This window comes from Antechinus flavipes, chromosome 1, assembly GCF_016432865.1.
Source record: "Antechinus flavipes isolate AdamAnt ecotype Samford, QLD, Australia chromosome 1, AdamAnt_v2, whole genome shotgun sequence".
Classification (NCBI taxonomy): domain Eukaryota; kingdom Metazoa; phylum Chordata; class Mammalia; order Dasyuromorphia; family Dasyuridae; genus Antechinus; species Antechinus flavipes.
The window spans coordinates 354529639-354554428 of record NC_067398.1 but is presented as its reverse complement, the minus strand read 5'-3'; the positions used below and the strand labels follow the sequence as shown (position 1 = coordinate 354554428).

Below are 24790 nucleotides of genomic sequence, written 5' to 3'. Positions count from 1 at the left end.
GTCAGTTAGAGAGTCTTAATCACAACAAATCAACAATTAAGCCCCTCAGTCCTGGCTCAGTAGATGAACATATCAGTGGGAAAGATTCCAGTCCCAGCTCAGAAGGCAAACTCTGAGAAACCAGGCTGTTTCCTGAACAGAGCAGGCAAAGATACCCCTACAAACACAAGGGGTCTTGTGCTCAAAACCAAGGCTCAGAGCTACACAGGAAGTGCCCCCTTTACCCCAGAAGCAAAGCTCACACAAAGTAAAAAGAGATAAAACACCAAAAGAAAAGAAAAGAAAATGAGTAAGAATCAGGAAAGAACCTTGGCCATGGAAAGCTATTTTCCATGCAGTCCAGAACACAAACTCAGAGGAGGACAGAATATCCACAGAAGAAATCTCAAAGAGATGAATTGGTCTCAAGGCCAAAGAGCCTCCCATGAAAATGCTCAAAATACTTCAAAAGGCAAATAAGAGAGGTAGAAGAAAAAAATGAGAAAAAGGAGAGGTATGGATGAGAGAGTCAACAGTTTAGAAAAGGAAGGGGAAAAAAATTATCTGGAGAAAACTACTTAGAATAAACCAAATGGAAAAAAAATACAAAAGACAACTGAAGAAAATCACATATAAAAAACTAGAACAGGGCAAATGGAAGCTAATGACTTAGTGAGATAGCAAGAATCAGTCAAACAAACTCAAAAGACTGAAAAAATGGGGAAAAAATGTGAAATACCTCATTGACAAAACAACTGACCTGGAAAATAGATCCAGAAGAAACAATTTTGGACTACTTGAAGGCAATGACCAATAAAAAGAGCCTAGAGCGCATTCTACAAGAGGTCATTAAGGAAAACTGCCCCAATATTCTACAAACAGAGGGGGAAATACAAGTTTTAATGGCATAAATAGCACCTTTTTATCTTCAATAGGCAGAATTTGGTCATAAGAGATAACTAAGTTCACTTAAAAGCTGTGTAGTCAAATCATATCATTTAAATCAGCTTTGATTTTTTTGTTTATAAAATTAGAATCAAAATACAAATAGTACCTGGATCACAGAGTTTTGTGACAATCAAATAAGATAATGGATTTAAACCACTTCATAAACATTATGGCTTATATTAATCTTGTATTAGAAATGACATTGCATAATAGAAAGGGTGCTGTATTTCAATTTTTTATTGTTTTATTCATGTATATTGTTTTATATTCCAGATATTTATAGAATACTGCCATTCTATGAGAGTTATCCCGTATTAAAGTAAAACAATCAAGTGAATCTAATAATGCAGTAACCTCATCTGAAAGAGCATGCAACACTCCACATCTATATCACTCCACCAATTTTTTTTCAATTAATAGAAATCTGACCCATTGGAAACAAACACAAACATTGGGGAAAAAAATTCAGTTACTATATACAAAAATATTAATATCTCATTCAACATCCTAAATATATTACCTCTTTTATGGAGAGCAGATTTTAGCATCAGCCTTACAGAATACTCTTAATCTCAGTAAACATGATTCTTATAGCATTTAAATCTCTGTTTTACTATGTCATTATTATTGCATTTTGGTTCAAACCCTATCTTTAATGCTTCTAGGCTAACTTAGAACACTCAATAGATAAAGTGATTGGACTCAGGATGTCTCATCTTCCTCAGTTCAAATCTGGTTTCAGATACTTACTAGCTGGGAGATACCAAGCAAGTCATTTAACTGTTTGCTTCCATTTCCTCAAGTGTAAACTAATTTGGAGAAGGAAATGATAAACCACTTCAGAGTCTACATTAAGCAAACTCTAAATGAGATCACAAAAAGTCAGACATGACTGAAAAATGATTCAACAACAAAAAGTCATGTAATTTCTCTCTGACTCAATTATCTTATCTATCAAATGAGGATAATAAATGTTATAGAACCTGCCTCATATGGTTGTAAAAGTCAAATGATATTCCTTTTCAGTAAAATGAGAAGTTTTAACTAAATTATTTCTTAGATTTATCACAACTGTAAATCTTTGTGTGTGGTGGTGGTGGGGTGAACATAAATATTTTACAAATGAGCTTAAATATTTTGATCACTTTTTTCTTGAAATCCAATAATATTCCAATTTTCTATCATTTGGTTCAAGCCAACAAAACGTAGTCAAGCATATCAATGGATGTGTATTGTCAACAATGTGGATTTTCCCTTTACTGATGAAAATAACCAATTTTTTTGCATTTTTTTCATGTAAGTGTTGACTTTGTCTTTCCAATTCGATTTTGGGCATTTTGTACATGAAGAAGCATATCTTCTATTTGTTGCATATCTTCCTCAATACATAGCAGAGATCTAACACATAGAAGGTATTCAATAATAATGTTATTGATTTATTGATGTAATGTTACTCATATTATTTCAAATAATTACAAAATACCTAATTAATATTTTTAAGCATTTTCATACATGTATTTGAATTATCATTGTTTAACAATGTGTCCAGAAATTTGTTTTTATCTGTTTTAAATGAGCATCTAGAAACAATTCTCCACAAAAAGAAAAAAAGTTTAGGGTTTAGATTTTTCTTAGAATAAACTTTATTCTTTTCCACGAAATCAATTAATCATTTCACTACATTTTGGTACACTGAGACGCTCATGGTTTCAATAACAGAGAAGGTGTCATGCCAAACTCTATTACATCTGCTTCCTGATTTCTGTCATGAATCTCATTCAGTATGAATCCTAACAATTGTGCAGTCTTCTTGAAGAATAAATCTAACTTGAGATCACTCAGAAATAGGTCTCTTCTCCTATGGAGAGATGAACCTTTATAAGTCCCCTAGTGCATTGTAAACTCAGTACATTAAATATAAATTATACTATTAAGCTAACCACCCTTATTCTAAAATTCTCCATGCATAGAAAAGACATCTTAAATTTATGACACACAAACAGTTTAAATCAGAAAAGTCAATACATGCAAGGAGAATCAAGAGCAATTGACATAAATGAATAAAAAATGCTTGACCACTAGGTAGGCAAAACCATTGCTTTGATAAAAGTTAACAATGACATGCCAAGATCATTTTTAAATCTAAGTCATTTAGTGAAAATATGACTCAACATAACTTTTTTTTACCTGCAAAGTGAACCAAATCATATAAGCCTTTGGAAGAAAAGCCTTAGCAGTTTGGGAAATTTTTTTTTTTTTTAGAATCATGGAATTTTACTGTTAGGATGGGAGTTAGAGATTATCTAGTTCATTCACTTCATTTCACAAATTAGAAAATTTAGGGTCAAAGAGGATAAAGGGATCCCCCCAAAAGCAGCATCTTTAATAAACAATGGGATAAGAGCTAGAATCCAGATCTGCTGACCTATTTATATGTTTATATCAGTGAGAGTTTATTCTCTCTGATCCCTTGGGCAACTACTTCCTGAGCTCTCTCAAATTATCAAAATGGTAATTTTTACTACTGTGATTTATCATTCAACAACTCGTTTTGAACAACTACTATAAAAGCTAGCAAGAAATATAATTTTCCAGAAAGGTGATAGAGACACAGGTAGTCATGAATAAGTATTGCTCATTTTAAGTTAATATAATTAACTAGCTTAATAGATTGTATATAACTCAGCACATTATATTTATGTTAGTTGGTTAGTCAAAATCAATTTGACTTTACTCATGATGAAACAGCGATGAGACTAGCAAAATCTAATCCAGTAAATGAAGAAAGACATCGACTAAATTACAAATTATTATTTTTATACATACCCGTGTGTGTGTGTGTATGTGTGTGTGTGTGTATAAAATACAGGCATATATATATATATATATATATATATATATATATATATATATATATATATATACTCACATACACAGAGATATATGTATATATGCAAATTTATATACATATATACACATCTACATAAATATACAGAAACATACACACTTATACAAAATCTTGTATGTATAGAATAGTTTTCATGTTGTTTTCCCATTAGAATATGAGCCCTTTAAGGATAGGAAATATTTTTATTTTTATCCTCAGCAGTGAATGAATAGTATCTGGAACTTGATAAGCACTGATAAATATTTATTAGTAAAGAATTATATTTTGGTGCCAAAATAATCATAAAGTCATTAACTTTCAACCTTGAAGGGGCATGAGAGATTCAGAAAATTCAATATCCATTCTTGTTAATTTATTAATTTTTTTAATGCATGAGAAAAATCAGGTTCAGTCACAGTGGAATTAGGTGACTTGACCAACATCACAAAATTAGTAATATTTCCAAACTGGGATCAGAAGCCAATTTTGGATTTTTGTACAGTATACATTGTTCTAAGGATATATTTCAGAAGTATATTGCCATGATGTTTGAAAACTCACATATCCACAAATGCACACATACATGAAGCATTAAACCAATTTTAATTTTATTCCTACTTCCTCAATCAAAATTAATCAGACATGAGGTGGAAAGCAAAACTGCAAGAAAAATTTTAACATATTTTTCTTTGTAGTTTCCATGCCTTTCATCAATGCATATTAAACACTCACTTTGGCTGTTTGTCAACAATTGAAGGTTTGCTTTCTTTAATAAGCCAGCATAATTAGTTATTCCTGGGGATACAAGGAACAAATCTGATCTAAATTAAATTAACACAATTATAAATTTCATAATGCAAATGGAAACAACAGCAGCCACAAAATAATTGAAAAATAATGTTGAAAAATTATAAGAAAAAAGCTTGCCCTCAAAGAAAAGATGTGAAAAGATGTATCTCTTCCATTTTGTTGATGTGGGGATACATAATTATAGAACATTAGATTTATGAGGGGATGAATTGCTTAGTTCTCTGATTTTTTATTCCTTCTTCTTTCTCCTCTTTCCAAACATATTGGTTTGTTTATTTGTTTTTTGTTTATTTAATTTTTTTTCAATAAGATGGGCTAACTCTCAAGAATAAAAGTAGATAAAGGAGTACAGGCAAAATTTAAATGATATTAAAAACAAATTGTTATTTATTTAAAATGAATGTTTAAAAGTATGTAAATTTCATCATTTATGATATTATTTTTGATGAGTTCTTTAAAAACTTACTTTGGATCATTATTGTGTCCTGCTTTTACAGCTCTTGCTCATAAGTCTTAGTCATTTTTCTTTGGTCCTTTTATAGTAGTTGTTCAAAAAGAGTTGTTGAATGATAAATCACAGTAGTAAAAATTACCATTTTGATAATTTGAGAGAGCTCAGGAAGTAGTTGCCCAAGGGGTCAGAATTTTTTTAAAAAGATGCAACAGATGGAAAGAGGAAGTGTTGCAATGGAAAGGAATGTGTGAAATTGGTACCCTGGTAATGAAGTTATGTGAGAGACTGATTAAAATTTTTATTGACAATAGAGATATTGCAGAGATCTTTAGAGGAGAAAAAAAAAAGAAATGATACCCTAATATTCAAAATTAATGCTTATTCTTCTGCCCAAGGAATCATAATTTTCTTCATGCAACTGGCCAGAGGGAAAGACAGACCTGAGGCAAAAAGGATATCAGGCACAACTCTTCAAATGTTAAGTGTTTTACCTCCTCCATCTACCTTGACTGTAAAATAGTGAGGCCCTCACTGCTCACTGCAAAGCAGAAAATAGATTTGGACTGATTTCAGTGAATAATGTGTATAGGCACTTTTTGTTGACTGAGAGCTAAGCACATTTACTGCAAAGGAATCAAATTGTGGTCTTTTTTTTTTTTTTAAATGCAGAGCCAGAAATTGTACCCATAGGAGAGAAACTAAATTATTTATCTGTACAGCAATCTAATCCACAAGTCTTATGTTCCAATCAGTCTCTGTTCTACATAATCCAGTGAATGGTGCAAAGTAACTCTTCCAAAATTCTGTGATTAGTGAAACAGGCTGGTAAGAGAGAAAAACTTTTTTTTTCCTCCTTTCATACTTCACCATACTAAGGTCAATAATTGGCTCAGTGGAGACTCAGATGTTTCGTTTCACAAAAGAGCAGATCAGAACTGTAGTTCTCCATTATCAGAAAAGCATCTACTGTTCCTAGTGTTGGCAGTTCATGTCAGTGTTGAAAATAATCCATGGACAAAAAGAAAAGACTACTGTTCCTTCTGTCATAATTAGAAAAATTCTTAATTTTGTGCCTTAAATAGTTCTGAAGCATATAAGCTACTAATTACAACTTTTTAAAAATTCTAATAAGAAATAAAAGATTGCACCATATAGAAGTAACAATTGGGGCAAAAATCAGTGCTTTTCAAGTTGACTCTTTAATCAAATGGGAAGAGAATAGAAGGCAATATAAATACAAATGAGGTTTAGGGAGTTCATTCTTTTAGCCCATTTATTATACCTATAATTTTGTCCTATGTCCTTACTTTGAATGTTCTCTTTTTTTTCATTATAATCTTCATAATCATCAACTATCACAAACATTTCAGTATACAAAAGGTACAAAAATGATTTGTACAAGAAACAATGAACTTCTGTAATATAGTTTGTGAAGATATAAATATAGATACAGAGAGAGAGTATGAGAGGGAGAATGAATATTTATATTTGTCTATTTCTATCTAGCTTTTAATCAGCATATCTGTGATCTATTGATCTATCCATTCTTCTTTCTGTCTATCTGCACATGGCCAGAAGCACCCAGGATGAGCATCATGATTTCATTGGTATGAGAAATTCTAGGTGGGAAATTAAACAATGCCAGTGTGTACCTTTCCTGCAATTGATTGTCTTAAAATCTGCCTAAAGGATAGCTTCTAAAACTTTTCCCACTTGCAACCCCTTTTCACCTGAGCAAATTTTACCTAAATGCATCTCGAATCTGAGCCAAGATATCCCTCATATTATTTGTACATATACAGTGCAACGTGAGCATGCTGTGTGTTTTGTTCTAAGACTGCAGTGAAATCATACAATCCAATGTGGGCAAGCACTACAAGAAACATCTTGAATCCATCATACATTTGATTTTGAATCAATTGTTGGTTGTTGCATTCAGAAACCTTACACTGTAGCAAACATTGTCAAGACTCCTACAATTCAGTTATGTGATCCCCTATGGCATTGTGATCTACAGTTTAAGAAGCTTTGTCCTAGAACACCAAGAGGTTAAATGGCTTGACCATGATTGCACATCTAGTATGGATCAGAGATGAGATTTGTACCAAGATGTGTGTTTCTCATTTGCACACCTCCATATGTAATTTTAAAAGGTTAAAAATTATTCTTGATGCATTTTCTATTTCCAAATTGTTTATGCATCTCAATGATTTAGTGTTCTTTAGCAAAGAATTTTTAATATTGCTCGCCCTTAGATTCTTTAAGTATTTAAATAAGGATGACAACACATGTTCCTGGGCTTCACAAAACAGTTGGGAGGATCAATGAACTAGAGTTTATAAGGTAGAAATAAACTAGTTTCACTTCTTTGGAAAAAAGGTATCATTTACTGTATCTGGAAGAAACAAAATTGCTGCTTCAGAGTTTTAGGGTTTTCTTTTCCTTCTTGTCTGTACCCATGCTGCCATGGCAAACATTTGAAATATCTGTTATGAGCTAGAATATCATTCTAATAAAGTGTGTCATCAGGCCCCTGGCAAAAAGTCAAGTCCCCTGGGGAAAACTACCTTCAATAAAACTGACATTTTAGACAGGGATCAGTACTGACATTGCTAGATATGGCTCTAAATTAATAAACCTTAAGTAGTCAATGACAGGATGAAGTTCAGTTGTTACTGAGAAACCCATCAGATATGACCCTTCTTCTTGTTAATAAAAAGGACATCCTGAAATAAGGGTTCCCAGGAAGTGGCAAGTCTCACCTAGCTTTGCCTAGATTCACTATCGGTTTTTCTCCTGCAATGGAAAAAAATCTGATAAAAAATTAATATAGTTGTTTGTATGTTTTTTGGTTTGGCTGTGTCAGCTATAACAGTTGAGCTGATGTCACATAGATATTCAGTCAAATCTGTCTTAAGATACAAGATATATAAATAGCTTTTTTCCCTTGCTCACTGAATCTGCTTTGACAGGCAAAGTATTTAGTTTTCTTTCTTCAGAGTATTTTTGTTCAGTCATTGTTCAGTTATGCCCAACTCTTCATGATGACATTTGGGAAAGATTACTGGAGTGGTTTGCCCATTTCCTTCTCCAGCTAATTTTATGGTCAAGGAAAATTAGGCAATTGGGGTAAGTGACTTGCCTAGGATTATCCAGCTAGTGAGTATCTGAGGTCATGTTTGAACTCAGGAAGATGAGTCTTCGTGATTCAGGCTTGATATTCTATCCACTGCATCATCTAGCTCAAGAAAACACCAAAGCATTTCCTTTATTGGCACTGTTTTCCCTTCTACTTCCATAGCTGTGCATCTAAAGCATATGGTCAGATTTACTTGATTCTGAAGATTAGAAAAAATAAAAGGGTTGTTTACATGATAGCTAATAAAAAAAATTATTTAACTATGTCCCAGGCACTGTGCCAAGCCCTGGTGATACAAAGAAAAGCAAAACACAGTCCCTGATCTCCAGAAGCTAAAGGAAGAGGGAACCTGCAACCAAGCATATAGAAATATGTGTGCTTAATACTTAGATATCTTTATCATTAGAATTGTATGGGGTAAAGGTATTGTTCAAATCTGTGCTCATATTTCTTATTTCCAGCAAAGACACCTCATTCAAGAACTTAAATTGAGCATATATGTAGACACCTTTTATCACTTTCAAATACTAAAATAAATTGACTGCATGAGACAAAAGGTAATGCTATTTTTAGTATAATAAAGGAATATTAGTTTCTTTGTGTTGGAAGTTATATTGTGGTGTTCTTCTGGATCATGCTAAATATTTTCTTTCTTCTACAACTATATGTCAAGTCATTTGGAAGGAAGAATTATTTCAACAGCAATCTTTGTTCTCTTAGGGAGATTATCATGAAATTGTAAGGAATATATGGCACATTAGAAATATGGGAAGCAAATAACATATGAGGGAATAAGGAGAGATCCATACAAGAAAAGGATAGATTTCTTTTATTTGGGGCAGGAGGAGGAAAGGAAGGAAGGAAGAGTTTATTTTAAACATCTGACTCAAGATCTGAAGGTAGAGAATAATTCTAGAAGGTTCAAATAAGAAGGCATCAGGAATAGTAATAAATATTTAGAAACGGGTGAATGTAAAATAAGATTGAAGACAAGATATTAAATAGTCCAGTTAATTCAGATAAATTTATATATGAGAGAGTTAAATATAGTTACATTTATATAGTTATCTATAATGTTATATATAACAACCTAGTCACACATATACATGTATACTTGTCTGTCTGCATCTGTGTTTATTTAAGCATAAGCTAAGCCTGTACTGTAAGCATATTTTTGGCAGCATTCTATAGGAAGGATAAAATAAAAAGGGTGAAGATAGTTGGTAAGGAAACCAGCTAATAGAACAGTATCATAGACCAAAAGAAAGGTGAGAGTTCTATAATAGGGTGAGAAGAGTCTTTTCACTGATTTTGAAAGATACTCTAGTTTCAGCTGGAAGTTCCATCTTTTAGTAATTGGAAAATGACTAATAGAAAAAGGACATAGTACCTATTCCTTGGTTCCTTTTACAAGCAAAGTGTTATCCCTTTGATATAAATGTAGATATATGTAGATATAAATCTATAAGAAAGGTGATATTATATACATAGAGAGTATGGGCACAGTTCATCAGGGAATGTCTCATGAATGTTGCCATTGCAAGATTATTTGTATTTATAGTGGTACTCGGCATGCTGTAAGGGGTTGTTATAAACAAACAGGTTAAGAGCAAGACCAAAATAATTAATGTGCATATTGACCACATTAAGCACTCCAAGAGCAGAAATCAATTCCTGAAATTTGTGAAGGAACATGATCAGAAGAAGAAAATCCAAAAGTAAGACACTTGAATTCATTTGAAATGTCATTCTGATCCACCTAGAGAAACACACTTTGTAACAACAACGACATTGAATCTGAGCAATTAAAAACAATTTCCTATGAATTCATTCTATAAAAGACTGTAAAATAATATATTTAGGGGTATGAAAAAAGAATGTCAATATGGAATTGAAATGAGCAGTTATTAGATGTGGAAAGTAAAAGAAAGATAAAAGGCAATAATGAATGTCAGGTTTTGAGCCTGGCTGACAGCAGGTATTATTGTAACAACAACAAAAACAGGGAAATTAATATGGGATATTATTTTATACATGGAGGTGATAATAGGACTATGAAATTGAAATTTATCCATGGGTCATCTCTGTGAAAGAGTTAAGCAGGCAATTGGAGGAGTGATGCTGGGTAGAGAACAGAAATTGAGATTCTGGAGATAAATTTGGGCTGAATATATAAACATTTCCCAATTGTTTGGGATGGAATTATTGGATGAAATGTAATTTGAGGAGTCATTTTCATAAAATGATAACTGAAAACATGAGAGTGAAATAGATTGCCAAGTAAAAATGTTTAGAAAAGAAAGTGACTCTGAGGGCAAAGCATAGCATTGATGAACTCCCAAATTTATAGAACTAGAAAAGAATAGAGATCCAATGAAATAGATTGAAAAGATCAGTAAGACAAGAGAAAACTGGAGGAATTCCAATATTTTCTTTTGTTTTGATCAATTATAATTATTTTTACAGGGCTGGATATCTACTAAGAGTAGGGTAGATTAGTAGGTAGGGGGAGATTGTAACAACAACAACAATAATTGACAACAAGTCAATTTTTTTTTTAGAAAAAAACATGGAAGAAAAAAAGAACAGGAGTCATAAATAAAGCAATTTTGTTATTACCTTGTTAAATTATATGCAAATATATTTATTTAAATGCAAACTGTAACAAAACATCATTTTCATAATTTTGCAAGTGATAAATGTTGGAAGGCATGTGAGAAAACTGGGATACTATTGCATTATTGGTGGTGTTGTGAACTTATCTAACCATTCTGGAGAGCAATTTGGAAATATGCTCAAAGAGCTATCAAACTGTGCATACCCTTTGATCCAACAGTATCTCTGCTGGGCCTGTATACCAAAGAAATCATAAAAAGGGAAAAGGACATACATGTGTAAAAATATTTGTAACAGCCCTTTTTTGTAGTGACTAGGAATTAGAAACTGAGTAGATGCCTATCAATAGGAGAAAGGCTAAATAAGTTATGGTATATGAATATAATGAAATATGATTGTTCTCTAAGAAATGAACAGCAGGAGGATTTCAGAAAGGCCTGGAGAGACTGCATGAACAGATGCTGAGTGAAGTGACTAGAACCAAGAGCACATTGTATATGGCAACAACAACATTATGTGATGATCAATTCTGATAGACGTGGCTCTTTTCAAAAATGAGGTGATTCAGACCAATTCCAATAGACTTGTGATGGAGTGAACCATCTGTATTTAGAAAGGGGACTGTGGGGAGTGAATGTGGATCATAACTAGTATTTTCACCTTTTTGTTGTTGTTTGCTTTTTGTTTTCTTTCTCATTTTTTTTCTTTTTAATGTGATTTTTTCTTGTGCAGCATGATAATTGTGGAAATATGGATAGAATAATTACACATGAGTAATATATATTATATTACTTGCTGTTTAGGAGAGGGAGTAGGAGAGAGAAAAAATGTAGCACAAGATTTTGTAAGGGTGAATGTTGAAGATTATCTTTGCATATATTTTGAAAAGAAAAAGCTATTATTTTTAAAAATAAAATAAAATGAAGACAAAAAAGAAAAATAATTTTGCAATCATTTTCATTGTACTTTGTAATCAAAACATTTGTGTTCATTGGCAATTGTTAAATTTACAAGAAAAAATGAAGTTTAATTTAGGAAAAAAGAATATTAAGTCTCAATCTGATCGAGACTTGATCAGGGCTGCAAAATCCTGGTCTCTTCAGATTCCAAATCTAATACTTTTACCTGGCCAAAACAAAACAAAACAAAACAAAAAAAAACTTGAGGATCTTTAAGAGAGTTGTATAGAATCAGCAGATTAATGTGGCCCTTCACAACTACCATGAAATTATATTTCTCTGACCCAGGTTTGCTCTCTATAGGACAATTTTCCACAGTGAGTTTCCAAGGCCTTGTGCTCAAAGTGAAAACCTCTGGAAAATTTGAAAACACTTTTAAAAACTGTGAAAGATCAGTTTATTGATGAAGGAAAATATCTACAAAAGGAAACTTTTTGTTGTTTCTGAAGAATCTTTACTATGAATGAGGTAGATGCCTCCAAAAAAACAGACTCAATTTGCCTGAAGAAGCCTTGGAATAATGAAATCAATTCTGTTATCAAAATGTAACATTCAGGCCTCTGAATTACATCATGGAGTGCAGATAAGGCAGTTAGATAATATTTGAGAAATAAATGATAAACTGATTAATATCTCTACAGTAGTAAAAGTCCCAAATCTAAGCCATTCTATCATACAAGATATTAAAAAAAAAAACAATCCTCATTTCATATTGGTAAGAGCATAAGGCCATTGAGTCTAATGTTGATTCAAAATTTCATTCTAGGTTATATAAATTCAATAACCAAAATATCCCCTAATGCTATTTTTAAAGGGGTAGGGAAGATGAGACAAAGGAAAGAAAAAACTTATTTCATGAATAAGTACCAATACAGAATTTCATGGACAGAAACCCAGTTAGTTCATTATCATTTCTCATGCCTTTTAAGGTGAATCAGACCAGGAATCATCATGTCTTATATGTAAAAGATGATAATGGGAATGTGTGAGTGTCCTTGTATTGAACGTTTATTTAAAATATCTATTAATCATGTTACAATCTCACTATTATCATAAGCAAAAAAGTTGCACATTGAAAATGATCTTCTTTTTAGCATTATTCACTTAAAAATTAATTAACTACTGACTTATTCAAAAAGGCTGATTGAAAACAGAAGACAATTGCTCATGAACTTTATGAGACTGGCATAAGTATTTTCTGTATACACTAAATACAGGGATTTGTTTTGGGGATTTTTTGCTGACAAAGCTGAAGTCATCACAGATTTTATATTCTAATTTACAGAAGAGCTTCTTCAAGGAAAGTAGTTTGCTTTTTTATAGGACCTATTCATATAATATATATCTATGTCCTCAACATAGGTAACATCACTTCAAGATAACATTACCAGTACTCCCAAAGGGGGAGTGGTACTGTAATATTCTCACTGTGGTAGAAGAGTTTGGTTCAGTGGAAAAAGTACTAGGCTAGGGTTTTTAATGACTTGGGAATCTCAGACAACAATTGTAATAGTTATGTGACTTTGAGCAAGTCATTTTTCCTTTAGGGAATCTCAGATTTTTCATCCATACATTAAGGTAATCCATAGAATTTTATGTCAGTGAAAGTTTTTATTTTAAAAAGTACTATTTCTATTATTTTGGGTTATTCTAGTAAAATGAATTATATAATATTAAGAATGCAATGCTATGGGGTAGAAGGAAGGAAGGGAGAAAAGCAGGAAGGGAGGGAGGAAGGGAAGGGAAAGGAAGAGAAAGGAAGGGATGGAGGGAGACTCTTTAAACTGGTCCTTTCTAGGGGAGAATTGTTTTCCATGACTTTAATTTCAAGTGTTCTAAGAAACAGAATTAATGACATTGGATTATGGTAACTAGTAGATTTCACAAAACTGGCTTTTATCTTACTTGCTATTTGTGTCCAAATGTTCACTTCTGTTTCAATATCTCGTTTGCCCTTCCTTATTTATCTCTATTGTTACTTTACTTCAAATCTCAAACCTCACTACAATAATTGCTGACGACAAAATTTCCTTGCAGTAGAAAGATTGCTCATTTCCCAGCTGGTAACCCATTTATTTTGAGCAATAATCAATACAACAGAATTCTAGCAAAACCAAAGAATTGGGACAGTGTTTGGGGGATTCAACCATAGATTACATTTTTGAATTCATTCTCCTTAAATTTTTGTAACTTCTAAGCAATTTTCATATTGAACAAATCCAGAGTTGATAATTATTCCAACTACACATATGCCATTATCTTCCCACTTCCCCCACATACACATTTTTTAAAAAGTATTCTTTCATCCTCAGGGACAATTTCAGAATTCCTTGTTTCTTTAAAATCTTTTAATAATTCAACTCATTGCCATTTAAATTTTGTCAACAAGCATTTTTAAGTTTGTACTATGGGCTAGGAGGCCCATACTGAGGATAACAAAAACAGGAAAAAAAACAGTCCCTGCTTTCAAGAAACTTATAATTGGAATAAAATAATGTAAAAATATAACATTAATGATAAATATGACTGAACCAACAGATGGACCATAATAATAAAAACAGCTGACATGTAGAACTTTAGGTATATAAGATACTTTATATCTCATATTATTACATTTTCAGATATTTAAATCAGTGCTATTATCCCCATTTCACATATGAAGTGGCTTAGCTTTGAGATCCCAGAGTTAGTAAATGTTTCAGGTAGGAATCAAATTCAGTTTTCTTGAAGCTAAGTCTAGTGTTTTTCCTACTAGGTCTTGCTTCTTCTATGGACAGACAGATAAAAACCAGGAATCCATAGCTTGTAAAAGGCCCATTTTTCTCCAATGATTTTTTTTTCATGAATTCCTGGTGTCTTTGGACTATACTCCATGCTTCTGGTGATCCTCAGCATTTGAAGTGTGATTAACTCTAATTATGAGATATGTGGCACTTAAATAAGAAACTTTCAAATAAATTTTATTTTCAATCTTGTGAATAGATTAAGGCTTTGGAGTAAAAACTAACAACCCTATATTAGGCAACAATATATATGGCTGACATAAAGCTCATGCCATATTAGGCTTCATTACAAGTGTCCCTAAGGAGGGAGGTGGCAACTATTCTGTTCAACTCTCTTGAGAGTTCATAAAAGTTCCAAAAGACTTCTATGTAGAATTAGTTTTGTTCTGCTTGGTCTTCAAAGGCAGAACTGGGATCAAAAGAAAAAAAAAGACTACATACAGATTGGCATATTTGGGTTCAATATTCAGAAAGAAATTCCAAATAATGAGAGCTTTCAAAAAATATAATAAGCTGACTCAACAGGCAGTATGTTCTTTTGACATTGGAGCTTTTAAAGCAGATGGTAGATAATGACTTCTTGTGAATAATATAGTAAGTACTTAATAAATACTTGACTGATTTTGAAATTGTACTATATAACCTTGGAAGATCCTTTTGCACCTACATGTTTATGACTAAACTGCTAAGATAAAGAGTGGTAAAAGCTCATTCAAAGAGGTCTTTGAGTAAAAGCTGGGATGATCACTGGATGAGCTTAAAGAGTTTGAGAGTTGGGAAGATGGATTTTTTTGAGATTATGAAGGCTTCATCCTTTCAAGAGAAATTTCAATTGAGAAATAGTCAGAAATCATTCAAAGCAAATTAAGCCATCCAGTTTTTTTTTTTTTTTTAATGATTTCTGGCTCAAATACTAGGACTGTTGTTTTATTTTTAATTAGCATGCCTGAATCACATCATAGGTCTTCAATGCGAATTCAACAATGGGATATGGAAAAGTACCAAAGACAAGAGTCACCTACTTTATAATTTTACAACTTTCTCATAAGATCATTGAGAGGAATCACTATTGCTATAATTATTCATTAATAATAATTTTTGCCAAGGCCCAATTCTCTTGAATGTAACTTCAGTCCACAATTCCTAACAAAGGAAATAAATAATGTTCTTGTCTTGGAGTCAGTAAGACTGGGTTTAAATATTATATTTATGCTTACTAATTATGTGATCATGAGCAAGTCATTTAACCATCATGAGCCTCAGTTTTCACTTATGTAAAATAGGAAACAATGTTCATAGTACCAATCCTGGGTTAGTTGCAAGGATCAAATGAAATATAAAATGTAAAAGTATCAAAGTTTTATGTAACTTTCAGTTATTATTGTTAAGGACAGTAATAATTAATATTGCATTTTTATGTGTGAAAGTATTTGAATGACTATGCAGTTGACAAAGTATTAGCATGTTCAATTATTTATTTAGTATTTTATTCCACCCAATTACATATAAAAACCAATTTTCAACATTTGTTTTTAAAATGATATCTAAATTCTTGTTTTCTCTCCCAAGTTCCCTCATTGATAAAGGCAAAGAAATCGGTATAGATTATACATGTATAATGATACAGAACATTTCCATATTAGTCATATTGTAAAAGAAAACATAAACCAAAACCAAAAAAGTAAGAACAAAAAATATGCTTTAAATTGTCTTCAGATTCTAACAGTTCTTTCTCTGGAGATAGATAATATCTTTTATAAGTCCTTCATAGGTATCTTAGATCATTGTATTGACTGAGAATAGATAAGTCATGCACTATTGATCATCTTACAATATTGCCATTACTATGTACAACTTTCTCCTAGTTCTAGACTCTTTTCTACTTTGTACCAGTTCATCTAAGTCTTTCCATAGAACATGCTGCTCATCATTTCTTATAGCATAGTATTATTCCATCACAATCATATACCAATTGTTTACCCATTTTGGGATACAATCTTAAAGACTCAAAAAGGAGTTATTCCCTCTGGAAAGGCAAAGCAACAAGAATTTATGAAGTGTTTTCTATGTGTAAAGGACGATGTTAAATGCTGAAAGTAGCCCCTGTCCTCAAGGAGCTTACATTCCAATGAGGGTAGGTACACATGCAGGGACTTGAGAGGTAGAAGCAGATCCAAGGAAGAAAATGAAACAGACTAATCTAAACCTATCCTCAAAGTGAGGGCACTAGGAGGAATTCACAAATGACCAGAAGTGGGCAAAGCAGTTTCAGGGAAAGAAGGCTCCAGATAATGAGAGAAGTTCCAGGGTAAGAGAGCAGATGAAACATGGCAGCAAAATCTCAAGATTCAAAAGCAAAGCTGAGAGGAAAAAGCTAGTGGATAGCATTAAGGAAAAGGACAGAGATTTTTTTCCAAAGCAAATTGGGCACAATCAGTATTTCTACTTTAAAAGATGATATGAGAGAAATATCTTTTTCTTGGGGGAATATTAAATTGTGGAATGATTTAGATGTAGTGGTTTTCTTTATAAAGAAGAAAGACAAATGGTCAAAGGATATGAACAGACAATTCTCAGACGAAGAAATTGAAACTATTTATAGACATATGAAAATATGCTCCAAATCATTATTAATCAGAGAAATGCAAATTAAGACAACTCTGAGATACCACTACACACCTGTCAGATTGGCTAGAATGAGAGGTAAAGGTAATGGGGAATGTTGGAGGGGATGTGGGAAAACAGGGACACTGATACATTGTTGGTGGAATTGTGAACACATCCAGCCATTCTGGAGAGCAATTTGGAACTATGCTCAAAAAGTTATCAAGCTGTGCATACCCTTTGATCCAGCAGTGTTTCTACTGGGCTTATACCCCAAAGAGATACTAAAGAAAGGAAAGGGACCTGTATGTGCCAAAATGTTTGTGGCAACCCTGCCTTGTAGTGGCTAGAAGCTGGAAAATGAAAGGATGTCCATCAATTGGAGAATGGTTGAGTAAATTGTGGTATATGAACGTTATGGAATATTATTGTTCTGTAAGGAACGACCAGCAGGATGAATACAGAGAGGACTGGCGAGACTTACATGAACTGATGCTAAGTGAAATGAGCAGAACCAGGCGATCATTATATACCTCAACAACGATACTGTTTGAGGATGTATTCTGATGGAAGTGGACCTCTTTGATAAAGAGAGCCTTAATTGATCAAAGATGGACAGAAGCAGCTACACCCAGAGAAAGAACACTGGAAATGAATATAAACTGCTTGCATTTATGTTTTTCCTCCAGGGTTATTTATACCTTCTGAATCCAATTCTTCCTGTGCAACAAGAAAACTGTTTGGTTCTGCACACATATATTGTATCTAGGATATACTGCAACCCATTCAACACATAAAGGACTCTTGCCATCTCGGGGAAGGGGTGGAGGGAGGGAGGGGTAAAATCGGAACAGAAATTAATGCAAGGGATAATGCTGTAAAAATTACCCTGGCATGCGTTCTATCAATAAAAAATTATTAAAAATAAAAATTAAAAAATTAAAAAATTAAAAAATATATAAAGAAGAAAGACATAATTATGTATAGAGCATGAATCAGATATGCCAGAGGGACATGCCCAGGGATAAATCAAAAGTAATTGATTCTTTCATTTAGTAGTATGCAGCACCTGTAATGGCAAAAAGATTTTCTACTGTCTTTTTATCAACTATAAGTGTACGATGTGCTTTATTAATCTAAAAAATAAATAAATATTTAATGTTATATAAATAAAGAAATAGAAAAATTCTATTACCAATTTTGTATTTATTCTGCATATAAATTTTGGAATTTACTTATAAATATATGCGTCTCCCTCATAGGATATAAGCTTCTTGAGAATGGCAACTATTTAACTTCTATTTCTCTATTCCTAGTTCTTAGTACAGTGTCTGGTAAACATAGTTTTTGTTATTTCTGAATCAAGGCCAACTCATGCACCATGCTATCTATGAACATGATTTTTTTTTTTCATCTTAAAAGTGGATCCTTTTCTATAAAAACTAAACTAAGATTAGGCTGATTGATGTACCTCTAATTCCTACCTGCAGAGTTCACTTCTATTCTTTGTCTATTTTCTTACCTAGATAGCTACTAAATAACACATGGCTCATTCCTGTTTCTCTTTCTTCAATCGATATTTCCATTTACCATTATCCTTTGTTTACATGTTTTGAATGAGTTTTCCAAAGGTGGTTGTATTGCAGTTCAAGGCAATTTAATGCAATCATTTATAAAATATTCTGTAAAAATCCAGATATTTAACATCCCAGACTCTCACATTATCCAGTGATGTTTTAATTTGATATGTTTTTCTATAAACCAAAATTCTTTATTGCTTATATTTTTATTGTCCTCCAGATGTTTACAGATTTTTATACCTACCTATTTTTTCCAAAGGCCTACTAAATGTTGGTATCAATCTTGCCAGATGGATAATTCTTGGGATAGTTGGTTTTTAAGTCCATTCAGTATGGGACCCATTTCCTTTCCCTCCTCATATAAATACAGATTGGCAAAAGCAATAACAACAAAATATCCACTTCCCTTGATAACTTACACTGTAAGCTAGGATGATTAGTTTATTTGTTTATGATCAAGTGGCCCACAATGTAATATCCCTCTTGGCTTTTGTCACTGGTGGTAATTTTTGCATGGCTTTTATTCCTATTTAATTATCTTGATATCATTTCTTCATGTTTTATTAACATTTGGTATTAAAAATGAGTTCAATATTATAGCCACCTTAGAATTACCATTAATTCATTTTCTTTTTTTTCTTTATTAGCAAAATGTTTTCCATATAACAAAATGATTTCCTGAGTTATTTAGATGCATTATTAAAATAAGCAAAAAATTCAAGAAATCTTCAATAAAAAAGTTGGAGACGAGTCAGATCTTTAAAGCTTCATATTTTGAAAATCATGACCAATTCTCCTTTTGAGATTAAGTGAAACTAGAAAAGATTCTGTATAATTTGATTAAAAAATATCTGAATTAGAAGGTCTACTTAAGTGTTATTATATGACATATATATGTTCTGTAATGGAAAAAAAAATAGCTAGTGGTTATCATGAAAGAGAATGTCCTGTAGAAAGAAGGAAAATACCAAGACAAAATTCTTCAAGTAGTATCTGACTCATTTATGACTGATATATTCTACAAAGTTTTATAAACATATATATAACATTCAAAAGAACAATATCTGTAGATTAAGCAATACTCATTGGATCAGATTATAATAGGATTTTGTTTAAGAGTAATGAAGACGAATTTTTTAATCTTCTTAAGGAAATTTTATTGTGGCTTAGGAGATTTTCCTAGGGAGGTCACTATACATGTTTGAGGCAGGATTCTCATCTTAATTATTTCGTATTGAAGCAGTGAGAAAGAGATGGGAAAGAAGGAAGGGAAGGAGGAAAATGGAAGAGGAGGAGAAAAAGAACTATTTTTATGATGACAACACAACTAGATTAAAAGTGAAATTAAATGGCACCTGAACTTGGGAGTAATCCAGTTCTTCTTGTGTTGGCATGAATACCATTCCCTAACTTTGAAGAAATTAGAAGAGACCCTCTAGAATAGTTCTTTCATTCTTCCTGATATTCTATTCATGTCCTTTAGTAATTCTTTCCTCTTCTGATTATCTTCTATATTATCTTCTGATATTATCCTTTAGTCCACTCTTCTTTTTTCTATTCTCTTCTAGTTTGCTCAAATCTCTCCCCTCTCCCTAGAGTCCAAAGTTGAGATAAAACATATAAGAAAAGGAAAGAAATATATGAGTGTATGAACATGTGTAGAAGATAATATGTAAAATGGTCACAATATTTTTAGACAGTTGTCTTTTTTTCCACCTTCCTCAGTCCCATTTTTCTTAGGTAAAAGACGGCAAAAGATAGTAGTTTAACTGAATTGTGAAACTAACTGACAAACTGTTTGCTCTAATGGACTAAATTGGCCAGCTGTTTGCTCTCCTATTGTTAAAATATCAATGATTTTTATGAATAGAGAACTGAAGTGATCTTTCAGTGTTTCTGTCTCTTTTAAATGTACTTAGATAATTTTTAGAGAAGAAAAACAAGGATGATATGTTTGGTTATATATAATAGTATATGTATATATATATACTTGATCTTTAACTTCTTTATCTAATAGCATTGTCCTAAATAAGCTCTAAGAAAATGATCAACTCTAATGTTTCATATTAGAATAAGTTGATACAAGGTCTAACATCCTAAGACTCCTCATTTTCTTTTTAACTCTTCTAACTCCCTTATCTCTCCACATCCAGTTACCAAATCTTTTGGAATCAACCTCTGCAATAATATATCAACTTTTATTTTTAAAAACTGGTCCTCTTTGAGAATGAAAGACAAAAAAAAAGTTTTCTCACAAAGAAAGTGTACCCTCCTTCATCTAAAATCCAAGACTCTCAACAATAAGATACCTCTCTTTCTGTTTTTTTTTTTCATATTATCTCATTCTCTTTATCTCATGCTTTTTGTCAAACTAAATTATTCACTACATCTTGTATATGCTGAATATTTGCTACCCCTTTCATGTCCTTGATCATATTTAAATTTTCTCCTTTTCCCAAAAAATCCAAGTTTTTATATCCTTGAAATCACAACTTAAACACTTTCTGCACCAAGCAGCCTTCACTGGTTGGTCCAAATTAGTCTCTCTCCCTCTGCCCTTTTCCTGCCCCTTATAGAAATTAACAGTCCTTTTATGTTCTTCTTGTATTATATTCCAGAGCTATTGCATAGTATTGCATATTCATTTTTAGGTACTATTTTAATAGATCAGAAGCAGAATTAAATAATCATAGTGGCATAACTATATCTTTATATAGTGGTTTGAAGCTATAAACCAGGAAAGGGAATGAACATGTAATTTCACTGTTATAGTGAATTCTAATGTGCAGAAACTGGCTTTACCAAATAAAGCTGGCATTTTCTTTGCAACTTATAGTCATGAACAATTGTCTAGAGAACTAAGATGTTAAGTAGTTTACCCAGATTTGAACTTAAGTATTCCTGGCTCTGAAACCAGATAACTTCTCTACAATGCTGTAGCTCCCTTCTCACCCTGGAAAATCCTTCCATTTATGTAGACCCCTTCTTCTAACAATGAGTTTCACCTGAAACTTCCATTTTAAGGAAGATAGCAGAACAACCCTCTCTATTTCTTCTCCTGAGTCTGCTTTTAACTCTCCAGACTTTACCAGAATGATCCCATAGGAATACCCAGGTCTTTGTGTTTTTTATCTCCTTTTTATTATGTTGTCTTCTTTCTTAGAATGTAAGCTACTTGAAGGCAAATATTATCTTGCATTTGTCTCCTCAGCACTTATCTGAATGCCTAGTCCATAGAAAATGTTCAATAAAGACATATTAACCTGACTTTCTATATGCCAGTCTGAATAGGTATTTAATAAATGATTAGGGAATCTTTAGGTTGATTTTTTTCATGTGCCCCAAGTATCAATCTAAAATACTTTGGAGATCACTAACACATTCTAAAGATTTTCCCACAACACTGGAGTCTTGCTGGATTTCAACAACAAAGCAAATAATCTATTAGATGAAATAATGAGGCTAGAAGATTATTTTTTAAAAGAAAGTCTAAAATAGATTCTTAATATTATTATTGCCTTTTTCTTCTCCCATTAAATTAATTTATTCAAAACTGAAATCATCACCATCTCTTCCAAATCAGAAATTTCAACTACTTTTGTCTGTGACTCTCTTTCTCTGCTTGTTCTATCAGTAATCATCCCAATTAGAATTAATAATTACTTAAGTCTTTAACTACTCCTACTCCTATGGTCCCCACATTTGTTATCAACAATATTTTTCTTTCCATCATATGTTCACATCTATTCTCTCCTGTCCATTCTTACTGGATCTACCCAGATTTTTATTACTTTTCACCAATAACATAAAAATATTCTCTGGAATAATTTTGTATTCTCAAATTGATCACATTTTTCTTCTTAACACAGAGCTCTGGTTGTATCATTTCTTATGTCCAATGATCACTTAAGTGATGTAGTTTGCAATCCCTTGAGGCTTCCCATATTCCAAGTTAACATCAAACTATTAATGATTACTACTTACATTCATCCTTATAGAAAATTCTGACTAATCTATGGTACTCTACATCTAGTATTTCTTCATTTTTTGCACAAGAAAAGTTCAAGAGTCAGATGCTTTATTAAAATCCAGGTAAATTTCCTTTTCTATGTGGCCAATGACCTGAATTTTGAGAATATCCTCTAAAATTCTGCCAGGAATGGAAGTCACATAAATTGTCTTGTTTATTGTTCTATTATTTTTCTTTTTAAAAAAAATCTAGATTATGTTTTATCTTTTCCAATACTATGATCCCTTTCTCACTTTCCTGAACATCTCAAAGATCTCTCACAGTGGCTCTGCCATTAATTCTGAAAGTGTATTGTCTCACCTAGAGTGTAGTCTAGCTAAGGTTGAGAACTTCAATACATCAAAGGCAGCTAAGTAGCCAAGCTTTTATGTCATAATAAATCAGGGATAATGAAGTTAGGTTTCAGCAGGAAGAATGTTGTATTTACTGTTAGAAGACCTGGATTTCAACCCCAGGTCTGTCACTTACAATTAGTAAGTTACTAATTGTATGATCCTCTTAAAGTAGCCTTTCCTTTCTGGAACTTTATTCATAAAATGAGGGAATCAGACTAGATCATTGATGAAGATCCTTCCAATGCTAAATTTAGGATCCTTCCAGGCTTTTTCACCTTGAAAGAGAAATAGAAAAAAATGAAGATATTAGAAGTCCTGATGTTTTGTTACCAATTATTATTGCTCCATCTTCCTAAAGCAACAGTTTTATCCCTGTTTTCATTCTTCTCTTTCCCTTAATATATCTAACAAAACAAAGAAAAATCCAACCATCCCTAGAAGATGAACTTCATCCTATAATAAAAACACACTTAATTTTTTTTTCTGTACACTTTGAACTTTGATCTGCCTGAATCCAGAGTTTATATCATATTATTCCTAGTTGGTCTCTCCTCCTCTATCCCAACTGTTTCAAGTTTTTTAGGATCAAATGAGATAAGGTGTATAAAGTACTCTATAAACCACAAAATATTACATTAATGTCAGTAATTATTATTGATGTCATTCTTGTCCCATCCCAGTGAGAGCAAACTCAACTTTTAAGTTTTTAAAAAAAAATTTGGCTAAAGTTACTTCCCAGAAATAGGGAGATATTAATAAAATGAATTAAATAATTATATTTTCCTACATTCTTGAACTGAATTTCTTGACATATAGTATTCATCCTGAGTCAACAGACTAAAGATAATCAATCAAGTTGAACATATTCCTTATGCCTGCTGTGATTTGGCATACAGTAAGCACTTAATAATGTCTAGGTGACTATTACAAGCTTTCCATTGTGCTCAGAATTGTGATAGATACTGTAGCTACAAAGGTGAAAACAGTCAAACCCTGACCTCAAGAATTTTTTTTAATATAATAGTGCTAACAAAAAGATAGCTATGTCCCTCCCATCCTGAAGAAAAAAACAAACATCCAAAATCAAAACAAAACAAAAATCTCACTTAATCAAAGCAAATCAAAACAAAAATTTCATTCAATCCTTCCATTCCCACTATCTATTGTCCTGCTTGATTTCTGTTCTTTTAGCAAACATTCAGGAAAAGATTATTTTACAATCTGGTTTCTGACTTTCTCATTGTACTGAAACTGCTCTCTCCAAGTTTAAAAATGATCTCTTTATTGCCACATCCAAAAACATTTTTTTTCAATTTTCCTTCTCCTTGACCTCTGTTGAGTCCTTGACATTGTTGAACATTCTCTCGCCCTTGGTATTTTTTTTCTCTCTAGGTATTTGCCATAGTACTTTCGGTTTTCATCCTATCTTACCACTTCTCTATCTCTTTTGAGGAATCCTCCTCTAGGTCACACCTTCTGCCCAGAGATGTCACTCAGTATTCTGTCTTGGAACCTCTTCTCTTCTCCTTCTATACTGTTTCACTACGATCTCATTAACTCCCAGAGATTTAAGTGCCACCTCTGATTGTCTGTAGAGCTACCTAGCCTGCCCCAACTTCTCTTCTCACCTCCAATCTTGCATCTCCTACTGCCTTTCACACATCTT

At 32.4% G+C, this 24790-nt stretch overlaps 1 protein-coding gene across 1 annotated transcript in view; it reads left to right on the top strand.

Annotated features, from left to right (window-relative positions):
• The window catches only part of DCC (DCC netrin 1 receptor), a 233288-nt gene that overhangs the window by 27716 nt on the left and 180782 nt on the right, over positions 1 to 24790 (top strand). The window lies entirely within an intron of this gene.